The sequence below is a fragment of the Anomalospiza imberbis genome, chromosome 1 (genome assembly GCF_031753505.1).
Source record: "Anomalospiza imberbis isolate Cuckoo-Finch-1a 21T00152 chromosome 1, ASM3175350v1, whole genome shotgun sequence".
Classification (NCBI taxonomy): domain Eukaryota; kingdom Metazoa; phylum Chordata; class Aves; order Passeriformes; family Viduidae; genus Anomalospiza; species Anomalospiza imberbis.
Genome location: NC_089681.1, coordinates 116,277,926 through 116,300,525, shown reverse-complemented (window position 1 = coordinate 116,300,525; position 22,600 = coordinate 116,277,926). Strand labels below are relative to the sequence as shown.

Sequence of the window (22,600 nt, the reverse complement as noted above, 5' to 3'; positions counted from 1 at the left end):
AGACATTTAAATCCATATAACTTAAAGAGCAAAACCCACTAAAATTCTGTGAACTTCCTTTAGGATTTGTCCTGGAAGTAAAGCATTCTGTAAGTCCCACAGAATTTCTTCAGGAGGAGCAGAGGGAGAGAAAAGAGAGCCAAGAATAGCCATGAAATAGCATCCCTTCCCTTCAAAGGAAATTGCAGCCAATATGTTCGAAAATTTTTTTTGTCCTTAAAACTTTACTGGAACATTAGCACAGCTCTAAACACATCAGAGACAACTGTGATTGTCACATCTAAGGTAGGAAGATCACTTCAAATACACCAAAACATCATTACAATCTTGGGTTTTTTTAAGTATATACACCACTGGCAACCCAACTGTTTCTCCCCTCCATTGTTCACTTCATGCAAATTTTCTTAAGGCTGCCACTTTTAATCCTTTAAGAACAATTTAAACAAATCTATCTTAACAAATTCTAATCAGCATTTATGATCATCACTTATCTCTTACTGAAAACAAAACCAAACCAAACCACAAATTAAAGTCTTTTGACTAGGTTCAATCAATACAACTTGTAACTACTGCAATGTCTGTGAAAAAGCTTAAAAGTCAAAAATTGCAGAATAAACATTATAAAATGAAACTATGTAAGAGACATAATTAATACTAATCATGTAAAATAAAGGCAATAAGCTGCTTTCCTCAAGTAGAATCACAGACTGGTTTGGGTTGGAAAGGACCTCTAAAGAACACCTAGTTCAGCCTCTTGTCATGGGCAGAGAGGTGGACATCTACTAGATTAGGTTTCTCGAAGTCCTATCCAACCTGGCCCTGAACACTTCCAAGGATGGGGCATCTGCATTTCCCTAGGCAACCCATTTCCATGTCTTGACACCCTAACTGTTAAGAATTTCTTGCATAGATTTCATCTAAATGTAGCATCCTTTACTTATAGGTCCCTAAATCCCTAGAGGCCCTGGTATAAAGTCTCTCTCCATTTTTGTTATAAAGCCCACTTTAAAGTACTGCAAGGCAGAAGTTACTTCTTCCTTTGTACTGGCAAGGGTGGTTTCGTGGTTAAAATGAAGATGAACTACAAAGCAAGCACCAAGTACAATGAAAAAACCTCTGCCAGAATCAGCTGGGCTCTGTCCACGGCCAATTCAGGCTTCAGAGTCATGTTGCCCCAAAAGGAGGCTCAGGAGGGAAATGGGGAAACATGCCAAGGGTAGGGGCAAGGGCAGTGGAGATGCAGTGTACAAAGACCACTGCCAGAGGAAACTTGAACTAACAAGGATGTGTAGCAGTACTGAAACTGTCAGTTACATAAAGTAGGTAATCTAACATGGTACAACGAGGAGAAACAAGAAGGATGTCTGAAGACAATGGGCTAATAACACACAGTACCACTAGTCCTCACCAGGAGAATCAGCTACTGAAAATAAAGCTACGGTAATTACTAGTCTCGACTTGATATTATGTACCCTCAAGGGGAACTGATATAACCTGATTTTAGTGCTTTGCAAAATAACTCTCGATCCTGGACCTGTTCTTCCACTGTTTGAAACTGCATGTCCTGCAAGTTTTCTACATCTGAGAAAAAGTCCTTATCTTATGCATATCTTTCTCAAGCCCATCTCTGCAATACAGCCATAAATTAAACACAAGGAAATGGACCACCAACCCTGTAGGAACAGCAACAACAGAAACACTGCAATTAATTGGGTTGCTTGAATTGGTGTTGGATTTTTAAAATACTTATATGTTCTGTTCATACAGATGTGTGATGACCTCTATGAGCTGCATAACAGTGTAACAAATGGGTAATTCACTTGCTCCACAAAACACAGATTATTGTACTATTTAAGAAAAGATGCCATCTGTAATATAGTTGCAAATCACCAGGGCTTTTTAGACTAATAGATGGAGAAGTTTGCTTAAATTTAAATTAACTGACAAATTATAACATGCCTATTCCAGAGCCTGTAAGACAATACATAAAATCACTTAAAGATTTCTTCTTAGAAAGCACTGCATTTCAAATTATAAACAAATTATAAATTCCTGAAGTATTTAATTACCTGAGATATTTCATCTGAAAAAGACCCAACATACAATTTTCTTAATACTTCATAACCCACTTTGTAAAACAAAGACTTTAGAATCAGGCTGCAAGCCAACAATTATCAACTGTTATATGGGATTTAACTACTCCCTAAGTCAAAGGAACTATGTCTAAAGCTATGCAGTATTTCAGTTTCTTTATAAATCACTTGAATAGTGAAACTTGTTTGACCAGTTTCAGTATTATGTCAACATAAAAATATCTGAAATCAAGAAATATTAAGTGAAACCAATCTCAGAGAACACTGGAAAAATTTCAAGCAGTGGGAACTATAGGAAAATTAGTAACTAGCATTTAAAAATATTTTGTCTTCAGAGAAATTATCTGTCTTAAATATAGATTTAACAAATTAGAAATAATAAGTAAAGCACACTAAATGAGCATTATCACTTTTCCACCAAAGAATTCTTAACATGATTTAATTTGTAGTTATAACAATCTACAGTATACCAGTCCTGAACTACTGCACCAAGCTTACTATGAAGCAAGCACACAGATATATAATTTTAATAAGATTATAGACACCTGAAATACTAGGATTCCTCAAATACATCGCTGTAGTGTTCTTTCCTAAATTAGCAATATGCATTGCTTTATTTAATGAAACTTCTATTTTCTTGTTTTCCTTTGAAGAGCTGTAAGAGGGAAAACAGCCACGGACAGAAGAGGGAAAAGGGCCATGGACCAAATATCACTGTTTGGTAAACGGTGGATGGGAGAAGAAAAAAGTGGTGCATCTTAGCAGTCTATTTTACTCACAAAAATAAAATTAATTTTTCTTTCTTCCCTTCTCATTTTCCCTCATTGGCCAACAAGAAGCACCAGATCTACTCACTACATGCATACTACCTTACTGCATGGCTAAGAAAATTAAGAGATGAAATGGAAGGTAAGAGAAGCAGCCACAACTTCAAGTTGCATCTCAAAGATCCAGACTTGCCTGCAGTCGTGCCTACCACTGAACAAGAACAACACCTCTTTAACAAAGGACAGATATCTGGCAGGTTACGTAGAAACCTCTGCTGCCTGAAGTCTTCTTCATTAGCCTGATTGCTGCCACCAGCATTTGGAGTGATAGACAAGGGAAGCTCACGCTACTGAGCTTGGCTCAACTTGAAGGCACTATGAGGGAGAAGCCAAGTTTGTAAAAAACTTAAAGAAAGATCTCCTAGGTTTGTTCATGAGTATATAAAGCATGTCTTACATTAAATGTAAATGAATTAACCAGAATATTTAAAAGCTTCTAAGGCAATTTTCAAGAACAGTTTTAACTAGTTTTTGAAAGACACGTATTCTCTAGTAATAGGAAAGACAGCTATTTTAATTAGTTTTTCTAAGCAACAAAATAAAAAGACATTCCTAGAATTATGTAGATCAGTAAAATGAGTTCATTATAATTACTTACTATAGTGTTATTGTGTATTTTTTTAATTTCACAAAGTTGTATGCAATGGAAAATGATCTTGATATAACCTACAAGAAGCAGTCTAAACACTTGGAAATGGTGAAATCATATAATCACACATGCACATACAAAAAGACTAAGCCACCAAAAAGCACCACTCTCTACTTCTCAACTCTATTTGACAGTTCCAAAATCCAGGCACACATCCAGAAGAACTTTCTGCCCCACGTCTGGTCAGTAAAGAAATTGAGGTTAACCTTTAATTTTTAATGTCACCTGCAGCCAGTGACTGCTTTTTCTAATGCAAGTGACAGATAAACAGCAAAACACTCCCAAGATGATACACAAAGCACCACATACCATAAGTGCATTTTTATTTTTATACCAACTCAATTTCTCAAATGGATAACCAATGTTCCTACTAATTTACATTAAGAATTGAGTGAGGCATGAAAATTGTTCTGATGCATAGGCTCTATTTCTTTAATGTACTGCATGGTGTTCTGTACTTTATTGCAACACTGGAAAAAACTAACTACACTTAAAAGGTACAGAAACTACATATCCAAGCTCATATATGTCTTAAAAAATCACTTCAGAAAGGAGTTTTATATTATCCAGAGAATAGGGAGGAAAAGTAACTAATTAAAGGCACTGATGGAAGTCAGTAAAAGAAAAAAACTAGTATGTATTAAAATGAGTTTACTCACCTTTAACTACTTGAACTAGTGTGTTTCTGTAGACCAATACTAGAACTTTAAATCCACATTGCTAGGATTTCCAATTTATAATTCCTTTACACAATTCAATACTATCACCTTAACATTTGCAAGGTAATTCCAAACTAAACAGAGGGAATATGGCAAATTGAGGTAATATAGTCTAGCTATTTAAGGCCAAATTGGCAAGTCTTTAACAGTAAACACTGCATCATTACTAAACACTGCCATGTTGTTAATGTTAAGGAGAGGTTTAAATTAGAAAGTGAATTGCCCCTTCAGGTCGGGACTTAGGGCATATTATGGGAGAAAGGAAAGAAAAGCTCCCACTGACACGGTTTGTGTTCCACCAGTTCTGTGGGAAGCAGACTGCAATACAGTTATCCGTCAGTTTTAAAACCAAATACTAACAGTCACTATTTTCACTTGTCTTTTAAAATTTAATGCAGCAAACTGAGGGGAAAAGAACCTATGTTTGTAAAGTAAGATTTCTTTTGATACAGAAATGGTATGAAAATAGTTTTTGGACAACTGCAGGAGGCACATCACAAACATTTCTATAAATGTCAAATGTGCAACTATGACATTAATGAAAATGAGGCTAAGTCAGTTTGCTTTAAAAAAAAAACCAAAAAAAATTCACTCACATAGTGACAGGTGCTCAAACACAAAGGAGACAGTTGTCTTCAGAAGGATATTCTCCACACATTCAAAAGGCAAATAGCATTGGGATATGCCCCAGTCACCAAGAGCAATGAGAAAGCTGGAATGGTAGTCCTGGTACCAGATTTCTGGAATTGACCTTCAGATGGAGCATAAATATACTTAATGAAAAAAAAAAATCGTAAGAATAATTTGAGTTTTTTATTTGATCTAACAGGATTCAAGTTAAAGATTCAAGACATTCACTGCATTTCTACTGGACATTTCAATATAACAAAAACAAAAGTGACTGAAATTAGCTTAAGTATTTTCAAGTCAAGGACTGTATGTCACATAATCATGTATCAGAAGAGATAGAAACAACATGTAAGGAAATTCATGTGGTTTAATTTATTTATTTCTAAGATGACAATAAAGGCAACAGACAACTCTAACAACTTGAGCATTATGGAGACTTATTCAGTTTTGAACCTGAAATTTTTATCAACATGTAATTCTTGGATATTTCTCAGCATTACTTCAATTTCTCCTCCTGTGAATGAACTTCTTAAAAACATGTATGTATCTTGCAAATTTCTGTAATTTGGTATTTTAGATCTATTTTCTAGAAAGTTGTTCAATTATTATTGATAAGACCACAAGAGTTGTACAGGGTTTGACAGCACACTACAGCTGGTTACATACACACCAAAAATGTTGAAAGTTATGGTTCAAAGAAAAATTTAAGAAATGAAACATAAGTCATTTATCTTTTATTAACTCTCCTTCAACTGTTCAAATCACAAAAAAATCACAAAAAAAATTTCAAACAAACCGTCTGCAAAATATGTTTATGCAAAATTTTTCAGCAACTGTGAGATGATAAAGTCTATTCATAGCAGGATAAAATTATATTTTAAAATAATTCTTCCTGCTACAAATATGCAAAGCTAATAGGGTTGAATTGGAAACACCATCTTCCCTTTTTGAAAAGGTGGTACTTTACTGTTTCTATAGTGTTTTCAACAGGAAATTTGAAAACACAACCATCTAGAAACATTTTTATGAAAGTCCTAAATGACACTGATTTTGCAGGTAAATACTCAAAAAGCTCCAAAAATCCAACCAATGTTATCAGATTACAGTGTAATTTGACACTACAATATTACAGTGTTGTAATATTTAGAAATATACCACAAAAAGCATGCCCACTTGTAAAAAAAATGGGATTTCTTTTTTAAGAAATTAAATTAAAGGTAATTGTCTACTCTTGAGTATATAAAACAGTTCCAGCTGAATAGTGGGTTTAGGGTTTTTTCTGTAATTTGGATTAGCATTCTAATTACAACATACTAGCACATAAATGTATTTTTATTCTAGACCATACTTTGAGTTATTAAGTCTGGCATTAAATTTTGTAACAAGATGTAATATATCTAATTCAAGAGGGCTTAGAGTATTCCTGTATTACTTATTAATATGTTAAGTGGATGTTTGGACAATTGATTTCAACTAGGTTTTGTGACTAAAACATGTGACAAAATACAATTTTCAAATTACATAGTCCATTTGTCATAACTACTGTCCTTTCTAATTTCTATAGGTGTTAACAAATTAAACAAAAAAAGTCACACTGACTAAATAAAGAACAGTAACCATTTCAGAATTTAAAATAAATCATCAGCATTAGCAAATGTATCCATTAAGCCACTAGCAAAGCATCGTTTGTTGTTCTGCATTCCCGATGCCTTCATTTGCTTTTTGTACCCTCCTACCTGCATTTCCACCCAAACTCTGTATGGGAGTATTTGCAGAGGACTTACTACAGTGAGACCACAGTCTTGTACTGAAGCAACAATGAATAATGACAAATGCACTGCTTGAGTATCACAAGTCAACTCAGTCAAAGGTGGACCCAAGCGGTGACCCGTTGGTTTAATAAAATCAATATATTTAAGACAGTAATCCTGTAAATTCTTACTGAAACAACAGAAATATCTCCAGCCAACGGCTTAAATAATATTCATGTAGCAAAATAAATAGAAAATATTACTCTGTGTAAGTTCTGAAAACAGAGGTGATGACAATGTGTTTCACACCAGCACAAAGATTTTTGTGTGATTCATACAGTTTTGACAGTTTTTTCAACAAGTTAGACTGCAAAATGGTCTCTTATGCCTGCACTGATGTTTTCTGAGTTACAAACAAGTTGGGTAGACTAGGGAGAATGGGAAAAGTATGATCTCCATTTGAGCATTTGGCCTAGCTGAAATCAAAAGATGGACTTACTGTGAATATGAAGAAAATTATCTCAGAAAATGAAAAAAAAATGAAGACATGAATAACTTACCAGAGTAACTTATGAAAGAGAATATCTTAAAATTTTTGTTACCATGACAAAAGATATAAAGATTATTTTTCTTGATAAGTACGAAAAAGTAGCTTTTCGACATGAGCTATTAGTAAGCACAAAACAGAATCTGCCAGTATTTAGCAAAAGTGATGGCATCCTCATGTAGACAGCTCATTTTGAAGGATACCTACTAGACATTTCTGGAACCTTCACGAGGACTGCATAAATCAATACCATTGCAAATGCAGACCATCTGTCAGATGTCTTGAACATCATTTAAGAAAACAGTCTTCAATATACGAATAAAGGTATTTCCTTACTTGCACAAATGCCTCCATTCCCACATACAATGGAGGAAAGCAGGAGTTCAGTATCATAAGCTAGTAGAAAGTTCCTAACAACTAGAATTACTCCAATGTTTAAACAAGTAGGTATCAGGAAGCAAACACAGGTAATCTTAAACCTCTAAATGGAAGTTACTTTTTAAGGAAGCTACTTTTTCAAGGTAACAAAACAGGTCCAATAGCATATACCTTTCAAAGAAACATTTCTGCTTCCCATGGTCCACTATTCACACAACTATGTTCTGCTTGGAAGACTGAGAACATGAAAACATCCCAATTATTTGCCACTTGTTCTCAGTAAGCCCTGCTTCACTCTCCTTTCAAAAGACCTTAAACTAAAGGGCAGGAGGAGGAAAAGGGGATGTGAACAAAGAAAAGAAATGAGTCTAATTTTACTATTGTCTGTTCTTCCTCCCTCAATACTGTCTCCATTAAAAAAAATTACAGAACTAAGAATACATGTAGTAAACAAAACAAATTACCTTGATATTTGACTATTTTAGTAAATAGACTTGATTAATTTCTCATCAAGATTCAATGGTTCAAAGATCTATGCTGAGGGATTCAAATCTGAATTCTTTTCACACAGTCTCTCTTTCAGTAAATAAAATTTAAATTAGACTTTAATTTCAAATAGCCATGTGCTGCATTTTTGACATCTGTCCATCATAATACAGAATTAAAACCCCAAAATACTGACATTGACATCAAGATGCAATGAAAGTACTTTAAGAAGAACTATTTCTTTAAAAACAGAATATGTGGAATGTTTAAAGTATGGAATTTGGTTACTGAAGAGAGTCTCACTTTTGCATTGCTTCTCAGGTATATATACACACAAAGAGCATTTTAAGATGCCAGAAGCCAAGAAAGATACTCACTTGTACAGGTCTATTAAATCTGTGAATGCAGGAGCTGCTGCATTTCACAGTCTATTATTTATATGACAGAATGAAGATCTGAAAACATGAAATATAGCCTTAAATTATTCACTTATTCTTTTCACAAAAGGAGAAACCGTCAATCTAACACTAAAAGACTTCAAGCATATTTCTAAAGGTTTCATGAAAATTGCCTTATTTATCAAAACTTTATTCCCTCCGTTTGTTCATTAAATACTGTAGCTTTGCATTAAGGTCAAGCAGTGTCAACCAATTACTGTTGTTGGAAAAGTCCTACTTCCTTAATACTCAAAGAAACCATGGCATATAGTGAATTATTTTAATAGGCAAACTGAACACTGTTTATCCAAAATACATTTCAACCATAAAAACATATTTTAAGGGTTTCTATCAACAATCAATTATAGTACTATTTATTATCACAGCAGCATTAAGCATGATCCTTTGTCTGCTTAAATGCCAAGTTTAAAAAATATACATTTATTTTAGCATATTCAGCAACATTCTGTTCTTAGCTCATCATAAAGGAAAGTAACAAAATTAAGTGACCTATAAAGCAAACTGAAAGGTAAAAGATATAACATTGAATTTTAAAGAGACAGAATCAATTGGTATAAACATACTGGCTTCTGTTCTCATGCCCTGTTTGTGGGCAAGAGGGCTCAGCTTATATGACAGACCTGAAAAAAAATCCACTCTGCTTTCACTGCTCCTAATTTTGCAGTTTTATATTAGGGTGAAATTCTCCATCTTGCCATTTACAAGAAGAGTAAGTGGTCACACACAGATTTATTCAACACCAAGAAAAGGCCACTCATAGGCCATCCTACCCAATACCAAAGTCACAGTCATTCAGGATAAAAGGATTTCCTTAATATGTTTTGATATAGCAGCCCAGAACAAAGTTCCCCATGTCCTACCTCAATCTTCTACCTGACCCATGTTAATGGCCTGCAGTTCAAAAGGCTACAATGATGATTTTACTGTGTAATCACCTCTAACTTTACACTTCAGAGAAGCAAAATTTTGGATCTCATTTCCTTTTGGAACTAACCTGTTTATTGCCATTCCACCTAGTATATAAGCTGTGACAAAGGAACACAATATTCTGATGATAACCTTTGAAATCTTACTGCTATGAGCCTAACTGTGCCTTTCTGAAGTTACAAAACATGCAAAAGCAAAGAAAATTTCTTCTACAGATCCTGTCAGCTTGTCTGACTGGGAAAAAAGTTTTCGTCCAGTGATCAATGAGACCTACAGTGATACAAGACACACATGCCATTGCTACAAACAAGGAGAGGAAATAAAGTAACAAAATTAATTAAAAAAAAAAAAGCCAACCTGAAAAGTCTTGCTGAAATTATGGAGAAAGACATAACATCTGCTGTCACATTATTTCTAAAAGATTAGAATAAAGGAAATCAAAAGAAGTAGAAAAGAAAAAAAAAACAATCAACCAAATTTAGAACAAGTCCTCTCCTGTCTTCCCGCAGGGGGCCTAAGTCCTACCTTCAAGTTACAGTCTACCAGTGAAACCTGAAAAGATTCTAGAACCTAATACTGCACAAACTTCAAGAAGATAAAAGAAAATAGAGAAAGAGAAAAAAAATTATTGATTCCTTCAAGCTCATCTGAATGGCTTCACTGCTAACCAGGTTCATGGATAGAAGGTAACAGTAGATGTGATACAAACTTCAGATTAGAGAGATTTTAAACACATTCTGCATTGCTTCTGCCATATATAACAAAATACTGTCCAGACACAATCATTATAAGCTGGACACAAAAACTATTGAAATCAGAGAGCAATTGTTCTTAAAAAAATATTTTTAACAGCTCTCTCAAACCATATACATACATTACAAATGTTACTCAGAGACATTTGTTTCATCTGTTTCTATCTGGTATTTTCGTAACAATCCTAGTGTCTCCAAGTAATTATTTGTAAGATCAGCAGATAATAGAATGTTGGTAGAAGCTAGCAGCACCTCAAAGGAAAGATTTCCAAACGCTTTTGAAAAATGGAAGATATAATCAGATATCAATAAAAACAAATCAAAAGTGCTACATTTAGAAAAGGCACATCATAGGTATGAACACAAAGTGGACCAGTAGTAAACCATTACACAGGGTACCAATGAATTGAGAAGAATACAAATCAAAAGAGTAAATTTTATTTGATTTTTGAAAAACACATCTCACTGAAATACACTGGCAAGCACACAAATGCATGTGGTTGGGTGCGTGTTCAAGTGATAGCACATGTGGCAGCACCTGCACTGAACAACTGAAAATTACTTTTTTCCATCTCTTTCTGTACTTTATATAGGTTTGGATATCATAATTCTCAGAAAGATGTAGGCAAACTATGGAAAGTCAACGGGAGCATGACTTTGAGGAGTGGTGGGGTATGACACTAACTGAAGCTTCTCAGGAAAGGTTTGATCAACGTACTTGATCCTGCGGTAGGACAGATTAAAAAGTGATAATCTGTCACCTTCCAGGTAATACAGTTCTTCAATGCCAGTCCATCTACCACAGCCAACTACAGTAAGAAACTGAAGATAAAGGAGAAGTGTCTCTGCATATCTTCAACAGCATAAGTTCTCTCTTATTTATCTCTTACCTTCAGATTTCCATATTCAAACCCATCACTTCCCTTGCTAACAGACAGGTGGACAGGAAATTATTACTCTGCATAGCTGTTTTCAAATTTCCTTGTCATGAGCCAATATTACATTGAGAATATCTGTGGGTAACTTTTCCTGTTTCATCATTCTTTGGCTAAAATTATGTAGCATTTAATGTAAAAGAAGCATCACTGATTGTTTTTCTTACTGCATTACATGTGCGTTCTTAAAAGGAAGATGAACAGCTTCATACATGAAAACCTAACACACAAATAGTAGAAAGAAATTATATCCTGAACAGCACAGCATAAAAACAAAGTTTTTTTAGAAGACCTCCTTTCTTTGTCCTGGCTTCTTCAGCCACTTCATGGACAGTTCTTAATAATTCCTTAACTCTTGTCCTGTAATAAAAATCAAAAATTGTTTGAAAAATCAAAGTGGCATGCTAATCAACAGCTCTTCTGTGAATAAGAGAACAATCTTCAGCTTTAAGGGACATGTCATTTGAGTATGATGGATCAGAAGAAACAGACCTTCTGTATGGATGAAAGACAGCAGAGAGAATAAACTCTGCTTTTCTAGATCCAGCAGCTCTACTGTATAACACTAGCCAGCAGTGGGAGATATGGAGGTGGGCTGTAAGATAAGGAATAGGCTAGAGGCAAGAGCTGTTATAATTATAGCGGGGAACACAGAATTTGTTAAAGGAAGTCTACTGTATAATTACATTAGAAAATTTAGCAAGATGCCCAGAGGCTGGCTTGCAGCTGTCAGGAACTGGTAGTGCTGGAGTTCTGCTCAGGAGAAAACCACCACTGCACAGAAGCGCACCTCCACCTCCCTGTAGTTGAGCCAACTTTGATAAGGCAAAGGAATTACTTCAACTAAAATTAGTGAGATTAAACAACACATGAGATTATACCTATTCTCAGCAAAAAGTGCTCAGAGATTGGGGATTATTTTAAAGGATAATACATTAAATGTTTCTTGAATGAGTGTCACTGAGTACTTTTAAAAATTACATTTTAATAACAGTTTTTAAATTAAATTTAAAATTTTAAAATTATATTAATTCATATTCAAACTAACTTCATCTCTTTGCATACAAAATCACACTTTTCTATTTGGCCTATTTGGCCTAATAAAATAAAAACAAATGAGTGAAACACAGACAAAATGCAAGAATAAAAATAGATCTGTATACTTGCTTCTTCCTTGGGTTTAGAGCTGGAGAGATGTTACTGCTGAGAAACAAGTAGCAAACTACAACCACACAAAGTGGTAATCTGTAGACAAAGTGATCAAGTATGAAACAATTAAGCTGTTCTTAATAAAAATAAAGAAGTAGGATTGAACAATTAAAAACTCTCATTTTAAATGAAGTTATTGATTCTACTTTAAAAAGTATATTCTGCTAATTCAGATATTAGGAAATGAAGTGCTGTGCATGCTGGAAACATCACCAACTGTATTACTGGTGTTTATGTAAAACAGTAAAAAAATTGAGCAAGAATCATACTACAAAATAAATTTGACCATATAAAATTATGTTGTCACATTAACACCACAAGAAAATAAAAAACTCTGGAAGACAGATCAGAGTCCACAAGCCTAAACCACAAGTTTAAAACACAACTTACAGTAGAATTATTTCTAAATGCTGTAAAAACTGCCTCTTTTATTTGAGATCTAAGCCTTTGTAAGAAATTTAAGTATATTTGTCTAATTGGCATTATGGACTGTAAAGAGAGAAAACTGATGGTCATTTCAGCTTTATTAAACTTTCTACTGCTTCCAGATTGAAGAAAATGCATACATTCTTTAATCATGTCTAAGTGTTGAATTCTGAAGTGCAGACAGCTCATCAACTAGTCCATATTTGCTCCATTAGCCTAAAGATATCCTTTTTTGATGCCTCATTATTAAAATTGGTATAAATACTTCATATGTCTTTGCTTTAGAAAGGTAGAAATATTTTCTAAATATAGGCTTTGCTCACTTAGAAAAATGTTCTCAACAAAAGACTGAACAAAATTTTTTTTTCTTTGCATCAAGTCTGCCTTTTGCCCAGTGTAACAGGACTGCAGCAGGACTGGGATTTGCTATCTACATTTTGTTTAAGGAAAGAGAAGGAAAACAATCCAAGAAATCAGTTATTGTATACAAATTTTCCCTTTTTTTTTTTGGTCCCACTTTTCATTTTACAAAGATGGACATCTGACAGATAATTTCAATAAAAGAGGGATTCCTATTGAACATATACAGTTTCAGTTTTGACTTTTACAGAAAATTAATCTTTACAGTTTAACATATTCCTTTGCTTTAATTTTAAAATTAAAACACAGTCACTTGAAAAATTCCAGTCTTCGAAATGCATATAAATTAAACCTAAGTACTGGGGTTTTATTAATGAGAAATTAAAATGCATTTTGAAAGAAATTTCAGGAGTACAATATGGATTTCAGACAGTGACCCACTTTTTTTTCAATTTGTTTTTTTCAAGATGGTCTAATTACAAATATTCTGAGCCCTGGTCAATTCTGGTTGCACAGATATTGCAAATATAAAAGAAAAATGCCAGGCTTCATATTGATTTCTTTTACCTCAAGTGTAAGTTTCCTATGTTGATTTTTGTCATATTCATCTATATTACATTATATAATGCAGCTTTAAGGACTGCAATGATCCCTTCAGGAATGTACAGAGAAGAACTCATTCTTTCATCTAAAATATTACTGTAGAAGAACAAAAGCCTTTTTGTGCAACAGTTACCCTTATGAATCAACAATTCCACAGTAAAATGTAAGAAAACAAACTACATTAAATTGCTGATTGTTGCATGTTCTTGTTGCTCTGGACAAAAAAAAAAAGCCTTTAAACTTCTGAATATTGATTTTGAAAGAAAATAGTATCTTAAATGGAATCCTGTAGGTTCTAGCATGTAAACACAAAAATCCATAAATTTAGGGGGCACTTCTACCTTTTTCTAACAGGAAAAAAGCACCCAAACATAAAAACAAAACATAAGAATGAAAAGTCAGTGTGATCTTCTTTGCTGATACATAATGCAAAATGAACACAGCTCAAACTTGTAGAAAATACACATTTTTCAAGACATGAACCTTCTCAGCACAAAGTGTGTACACAAATAAAATTTTCCAATGCAATTGAAAAATGCTAGTTCCCCAATCTGGCTGTGCTTTCACAGGTAGCTCTAATTCTTCTGCAACATGAGGTTCCCATCATTGCAAGCATGGTGTGAATTCCATTTGGTTTTAACTCACAGGGATGTACAATGCTACACCTTCAATCAAAAGGCAGCTTGCTGTATCTGTGCTAAAACCTTTTTGGACTCCTCTCCTATCTGTACATACATGTAAGAGATTATCTTGTCCTGCAGATTGTAACTCTTCCGAGTAAGACTACTGTCCACTTTTATGTTTTAGCTAAAGAGATGTGATTTCTGTTGCTCTTATCAGTAGATGTATGCACAGCATATGGTAATTTGTGTTTTCAGCCTTTCTTATTTAGACTTACCTATGTATCTGCCCACTGAAACAGGCAGTTTTCAAAAATGTTGCACAGCATAACTTATTAGAGTTTTAAAATGTATGACCATTTGTATGAGATTCACGTTATCCATCTGTATAAAGGCAGACTTTTAACATAATGTTATTTAAAATGGGAATAAAATAGCCTACTCTTTCTAAACTTGCATACAAGTATTTTAAATAGTTTTCCTCTATTCTTTTACTAATAAAACAGGGGATGTCAAAGAGCATATAAAATTTTCTAAATTAAGGAAAGAAAACCTAGAATGCACATTATATGTAAGTGGTAATAGGCAGAGACAACTTCACTAGCCTGTGACATATGACATCTGGTAGACTATTATCATAATAAATGGGAAAAGTAGGTGAGATTCTGTCAACAGCAAGGTAAGAAGAAATGCATCTTCATCAGAATGACAAACATATCTTCCTTTAACAAACATAGGTCAAACCAAAATCCAGGTATCTATGAATTAAATATTTTCACTTTATTTAGCCCCTTTTCTTTTGGATTTTAACAATTTAATTGAAGCACATCTACATTTATCTGAGATATTCATTTATGTAATTTAATTTCATTTTAGTGAGGATAAATTAAACTTACTAATAACCAATGGCTAAAAACTCGCAGGAAACCGCCTTTTTCACACTTTTTATAAATAATTTTAATTACGCCAAATAGTAATTTAATGATTGTCAAACTACAATGTAAATACACTGTACATCAATCTGCAAATCCTCTTGGTACAACCATGACATAGATGTTAAAATAGCTTCATCTCTGCAGCTGACCAGCTGAATGGCAACACCACTAATCTGGGGATCATACTAGGAATTTGACAGTATGTGTGACCTACAAAAAAAAATTCTCATATAAGAGAAAGAAGAGGGAAATAGTGACTTTGTGAAAGGAGGTCACATTCCCACAAACCATATTTTTTATGGTCCATTTTTCTCCATGCTTTATTCTTCAATTTCATGTCATCAGATGAGAATAAATGAAAAGAACCATCATAAAATTCTTATTCCATGGAGATTGAAAATTGTCATTGGGTGCTTTAAAAAACCTTAGAATATTGCCTTTTTATTTGTGACTAAAAGCAAGACCTAATTTGTACTTAGTCCTTTCAAAACTAGATATATGCCTGCAAAGTAAAATTTCTCAGATTACAACAATTTTCTGCACATAAAAAAAGCAACAGAGGTTTGAAACTCACCAAGTGAAGAGTCAAGTCACAAAGCAATTATGGGATTTTGTAAGCATCATGGATGGAAGAATCTGGTTAAGTAAATGAAAGAGGGTTTTTTTTCTTTTTTTCACTCGTTTTTGATATTAAAAAAAAAACTTGAAAAAGCAAATTCCCAAGAGGTACTGAAATATAAAATATTAGAAGAAAGATGGCGGAAGAAAAGGCAGAATATTATTACTGCATTCCTAGATACCCATTTCCTTGATATTGTGTTCATTTTGGGATCTTTCCAACACTGTGCTGGAAAAGACAAGTCTGAACGATGGTATTTACTCTTCAACCACTATCAAGAAATTAATGAGTGATGTGGTCATACACTTTCATACTTCAGTACAAGCTGACGGTGTTAAGATACCAGAGAGATTGATTTGGCAACTGTGTCTCTATCTCGTGTGTACTCTCACTTGGTAACTATTGTCTCTTGCAACACAAAATGAGGATGCTTGAAGCGTAAGGAAAGAATCCACAAAAGTTTTGCCATTTCTGTACACTCTAATAAATGCATGACAGTTTAATGCTGATTTAAGGCTGTCTGACAGGAGATAGATATCCCATTTTGGCCCGGTACCTGCCTTCCTCCAGAAGACAGGCTTCTGCCATGAAGTAACTTGTGTGCAACCTCTTCTGTTCACTGACAAAGAGCTTGGAAACACAAACCTGTCTAAACTTCTTCAAGCATAAAAGATGGAGCATGAAGAAAGATGGAGCAAGCCAGTTAATATGTCCAAAGGAAGATCTGTTAGGGAAATGGAGATTTCCTTTTACACCAGTTGAATGGCTAACCCATTTTGTGGGGTTGCAATTCTGTTCTCATAGCAATTTAATTCTCATAGCAATTTAAATCAAATACCAGAAGCATCTGGAATATAAAATAAATAACTTCTGTTTTTTCTTCAACATAATTCCAAATAAAGGCATCGAGACTTGCACAGGAACTTAATGGAGGAGGATGGGGGCATCTAACACTGCATGAAGCTGGAGTGGGGATGATGTCAGTGAACTAGGGCTCAGATTCCACTCCTGATGGTAGATCGTGACACCCATTCTCCAAAAAGCTGGGCAAGCCAGTCTGCTGGAAGTGGAGAGAATGGCACTTGTACATTGGAAGTTCTACTCTGGTTTCTGTTGTGTAGCATAGTCATAATAAGAAAAGTAGATTATAAAGGGATTTGATGCATTGCTCTACCTGTTTACTGGACTGAACTTGGCTCAGTTCATATGGCTTCAGCAATTAAAGAAGAAGAAAGTGAAAAAACAAAATTCAGTAACACTGGTAGTCAGCTTATCACAATTTCAATTCATAATTCTGTGGTTTTAAATTTTGTTCATGCCCAAAACTGAAATAAGAAGAGTATCTACTGAACATTACCATCAACATACACAGCTACCTAACACTTCATAACTTCATTAGACTCCTCATAACCAGTTAGGGACTATTTCACAAATCATGTATTAACTGAAAAACTGCATCAATTTGCTGCCCTAATCTGGCCATCCTTACTAACAGAACTGGTATTCAAAACAGCAGCTATACTGAGTTCAAGAAGATTTTATAATAAAAACTGTAATTAAATACAGTAGACTTCAGAAAACTGAGAAATGAGAAAAGTTACAATCACTAACTCTTAGAGATACAAGAGAAACTAAAGTTAAGATACAGAATTAAACTGATGTGATATGGTGTATTTCAATATATTTCATCCATTCTTTTTGATTTTACAATCCAAATACCAAAACAGGTATCTCAAATTTTATCCACAGAATTTATCCAGAATTATTAAAACATTACTAGTTGATAAATAAAAATATAATCCAATCATTTATGCTAGAAAGCATAAATTCAAGCTCATCTACTTTTAGTGAAAAAACCCCATAAACAAAAAAAACAACATGAGGCCAGATTTGCCTTGTTTGTTGATTCCTTAGTGTAAGCTTACAATTGATAAGGTAAACTTGAAGAACTTGGAAATTCAATCACTGTAATCTAAATGACCAGTTAATAGCCAAAAAAATAATAGATCTAGTGCAGATTTTACTCTATGGGTTAAAGTTGTTGACAATACATTTCTCAATAAAGAAAAATTGAATTATAGCCTTAGGGTGGTTTAATTTGGTACAAATTTTGAATAATGTTATATACATTTCCAAAGCAGATGCTAAGAGACTCTACAAGGACACTCAGCTCAATCAGAAGCCAGATTAAAGTTCCATCTGGAATGAAACAGTTCCACAGCTCTATTACAATTAGCAGTCACCAATGTCAGACTCAAAAGTTGGGCAATGTGAACCTCTTTCTTTTTGAAATACAGCTATTAGTCAAGAAAACAAGCAAGTGCTTCATACATCTTTAAAACAGACCTTTTAAATACTCACAAACTTATATTTTTGTAGTCAGGATGAAAATTCTCATTATTATTATTATGGTAATATGAATCACAAAGCCTATCCAGACACAATGATTTTCTATCACCTCTCCCATTGCATGAATGTAGCATTAGAAGTCACAAGTGTTCAAGTAGCTGCAATACTCAAAATATTAGCAGGCTGAGAATAGCACAGAGTAAAATTCAGGACTGACTTCAAATTGCCCTGATCTTTGCGTTCCCAATTTCCAGAATTCTTGTTATGAAATAAAGCATTCTCCCAACATGGCATGCTGAAGAACTGCAGCCTGAAGTGACCCATCTTTAGTCAAAATTAGAACAGAATTACATGTGAGATCTAATGGCTGATAGTGAAAGCCTAATTCTTCACACAAATACTCTGTGTAATGGGGTTTTCCTAGATTTAAGCAAAAACCAAATTTCAACCCAAGTTTATAAAACAAAAGCATCCTTTCAAAACATAATTCAGTAAATGGTAGTGCTGATAAAAAGACAGTAAAAAACAAGTTAAAGATAGGAAAAATATGCCACATGCCTTAAACTTACTATTTAACCATTTAAATAAATAATGCACCACACAAATAAGCAAGAAGTTGGAAATCAAATGCCCACATCTTGCTTCCCTTTTCCTCCAAATAAATTCATAGTGCATACAGAGTAATACAGACTCTTAAAACATTACATCTCATGACACATGTTTTCATCAAGAACATGTTGGTTAAAGATGTTTTCCAGAACCCAGTTACATTAATCAGCCTGATTTCTACTGTCAAAGATGCTAAATCTAAAAATATCTACAATGACAATATCCAGGTAAGAGCAAAGTTGAGGGATAACTGCAGCCACTGTTCAGTTAGCAGCCTATACTCTTCTGCAATGAAGTAAATTCCAGCTACCAAAGAGAACAGCAAGATTCACAATTTTATATTTAGTACCTTTAATTAGTGTTTAAATACTATCCAATAATGTCCACATCTGAAATTTAATCTTCTAAATCTTTAGAGAGAAAAATTAACAATCTGGAGCAACAATACAACTTTGTCCTTTGTCTGTTGTTATTTCTGCAAACAGCGCACAAGAGAACTATTGCCAACACCATGCAGCAGGATGGAGGCATTTTAAGAGGCATTTAGAAACAGGAAAGACTAGTTGAAATTTAAATATAAAAGCAAAATATCAAAATTAAGGTCAATGTAACCTGATCAGTGCCGTTGACAGAACATTGGCAGTGGTCAACAAAAGTGTCCAAGGCTGCTGGCTACACCAGAAAGGGCCAAGGGTATCCACAAACTCCAGCAGTGATGAAACCACAGTGAAATGACCACTGTATTTCAGTTCCACACATGAACGTAGTAGGCCATCACAACAGCCAGCTTCCCTGTTAGTTAACAGGTTTTCTGAAACATTAATAAAATAGCACCTAAAAATTAAAATGTTAATTGACAGAAAGTAAAGGATTATAACCAAAACATAAGTCTCAAATCCCTGGCTCACCACAAGCCTAGGGAGTCTTTCCAACAGCATAGGTCCTGGTCATCAGATAGCTAGAGTGACACAGTGTGAAGCACAGGTCTCAAAAGGTTACTCTAAGAATTATCCTTCTCAATGTTGAGCACATAAAAGCTTAACTGAGACCAGCCACATTGTTTTTGCAACAATAAGGAACTATTTAGCTCATTCCCATAAGTAGTAATCACCTATGCTTTCAATCTTCAGCACATTTTTTTTATGAAGGTCTGTCTGGGCTGCAATGTAAAGATTTCCACATATAATTCATCATCTGTGACTCTCATGGCAGAGTCATGAACTTCCATATCTCTGGACAAAAATATTGCAGTAATGGAAGAATCTTTCCTTCCTCTTTCAAACACTCAGCAATCTAACAGTGAGCAAACACAACCAGAACTAGTTTACTTCTCAGTATCACACAACCTGTCCCCAATCAAGTAATGAAATTACTTGACAAAGGACAACTACAAGCATATTTAGTCTCAGATCAAGTAAGGGACTGAAAGCACTTAGCAGCATCTCTGAATGATCTCTTAGTAAAACGCAAAACCACTTATTCTCACTCTTCTGTGTATCTCAACAGCTCTGGACCTATGATGAACTCTCACCTACTTTAAAAGATGTGACACAAGTCCTGGTTACTCAAGTAGAGTGATGTGCCTAATTCTGGCAGAAAACTCTGAACAATTCCCACCAGTTTCTTGCCTGTGAAATTTCTGAAGTATCATTCCTTTTTCTGCGCCTTCTCAAGAGCTACATGCAGCTGTTCTGAGACTTGCTATGTGACACAGGCACAGGATTAGCAGGGTTCCAATGCACCATTCTAACTGCCTGTTCTGCCACAACCTTGAAGTAGTTGGACAAAACCACCTCATGGACAAACATCTGGCTAATGTAATCCGGTGAAGAGATGGATAAGGGACGGTCAAAAAAACCCAACTAAAAACATAATTTAAATAATGTTCACAGTTCACCAATCTACTCTGTAGCTTAGCAACACTCTTACATTCTTTGTTGATGCTAACCTGGTATTTGGCAGCATCTGCAGAAAAAACACTTATCACCACTTCTGTTAGTTGGGAAACTCTACTCCAATCTAGCAATGACTAAAAGTTACTCAATTATTCATATCTTCATCATCACTCAGCTGCAGCATATTTCAGGATCAAGGCATAAAATTCTATGTTTGAGCTCTCTCTTCTGTGTACTTGCTTGACTTCAGTTAAATAACTACCCAGAGTTCCATGGGAAAGAAAATTTGCTGTGATTACAAAGACAAAACTCTTCCACATGAGGGACAAAACTTTCTTGGAGGCTGGTCCAAGAACTGAAAACAAACATTCCTACCAGGCAGCAACCACCATAATCAACTGTAAGTCCAAAGTGCTTTTCTTGCTCTTGCTGTCCTACACATCCAAACTTTTTTAAACTGTTAGCACAAAACAAGATTCTCTTTTGTTAATAATTACTCCCTAGAAGCAGACTGATAGAACACAACATGGTTGAAAGATCACCAAACACTGCAATGGGTGATGAGATCACTGGACCTCGGCAGAGAGGCAAGATCCTACCTAGTCCACCTCAGTACTAGATTTGTCTGCCAACAGCCACCACCCTCCTACTGCCTTCCCTGCTATTACTAACAGAGCTTTACCCCTCTTTTTATAATTTCTATGTACTTCTCACTGTTGTTCCAGAGGAAGCAAACACTAAAAAGCTGACAATCATCTTCCCACATGAGTAACTTCTCATTGGCAAAAACCTTTATTTTACTGTGCTTTCTGAATACTTGCTTTAAATGACAGAGACGATGGATTTGAAAACTGGTCTAATGTAGAAGATAAAAGGTTGTATGTTTCTTTTTTTCTCAGTTCTATTTTCTGTGTTCTGTAGCTTGTTAGCCAAAATTGCTTTGAACAGCTGATTGCACTGTACACACTGCAGTCTTCCTAAATCTTAAGGCAGAAACATAACAAAGAATTTCAGTATATTAGATACGTATGACTTCTCATGCTTGAATCAAGGCTTGCTGTCTTTGGAATTTTTTTCCAGATATACTCCTATCACAACTCTTAAAATAGTTTCCAGTAAATACCCTGTAAAGGATGTAAGGCTTAGTAGCTCTATAGTTTATCACTATTTTCGATAGCAAAGAAAAAAGGATTAAATATTGGATAATACTTCCTAAATTAATTTTATTGGAGAAGAAAGTGCACTACATAAATATTTACAGAAGTGATACAATTGTCATTAAATCAGTATTTTAATCACTTTATGCAGTCTAGTTCAACAAATCAACCTTTTCACCAGCAATTTGGAATTGACACTCATCTTTTTTTAAGGAAAACAGGGATACTGTTCTTTACTTTATACTGGCTTTAGTATGCAGATTACCTTGACGACATTATTCCATTGTGCAGTGCACAAAGACAGATTACTAATTATTTGTTGGAGGAAAGCTCTTTTATGCCATATTTTTTTCTGTACAAGCATATAAGATGATTAAAGAGCAATCCTAAGGAGACAGAATAATAGAATCATAGAAATGTTTAGGTTGGAAAATACCTTTAAGATCATCAAGGCCATTCCCTCTTGTCCTAGTGCTTGTTCCCTGGGAAAAGTGAGAGACCTCCACCTGGATACAATCATCCTTTCAGGTAGCTGTAGAGAGCAATAAAGTCTCACAAGCTTCCTTTTCTCAAGGCTAAATAAACCCAGCTCCTTCTACTGCTCATCAGATTTGCGCTCCAGACCAGCTTCATTGCCCTGCTCTAGCACACGGACATACTCCAGCA

The 22,600-nt window shown here is 34.6% G+C and overlaps 1 protein-coding gene across 7 annotated transcripts in view; it reads right to left on the bottom strand.

The window, feature by feature from the left end:
* Window positions 1–22,600, bottom strand: part of TBC1D5 (TBC1 domain family member 5) — a 317,263-nt gene that overhangs the window by 241,370 nt on the left and 53,293 nt on the right. For 2 of the 7 annotated variants that reach the window (XM_068207556.1, XM_068207547.1), the window contains exon 3: window positions 4,885–5,039. The exons of the other annotated variants lie outside the window; for them this stretch is intronic. The gene's annotated coding sequence lies outside the window, so the exon portion shown is untranslated. The remainder of the gene's footprint in view (window positions 1–4,884; window positions 5,040–22,600) is intronic. 7 annotated transcript variants of the gene reach the window in all.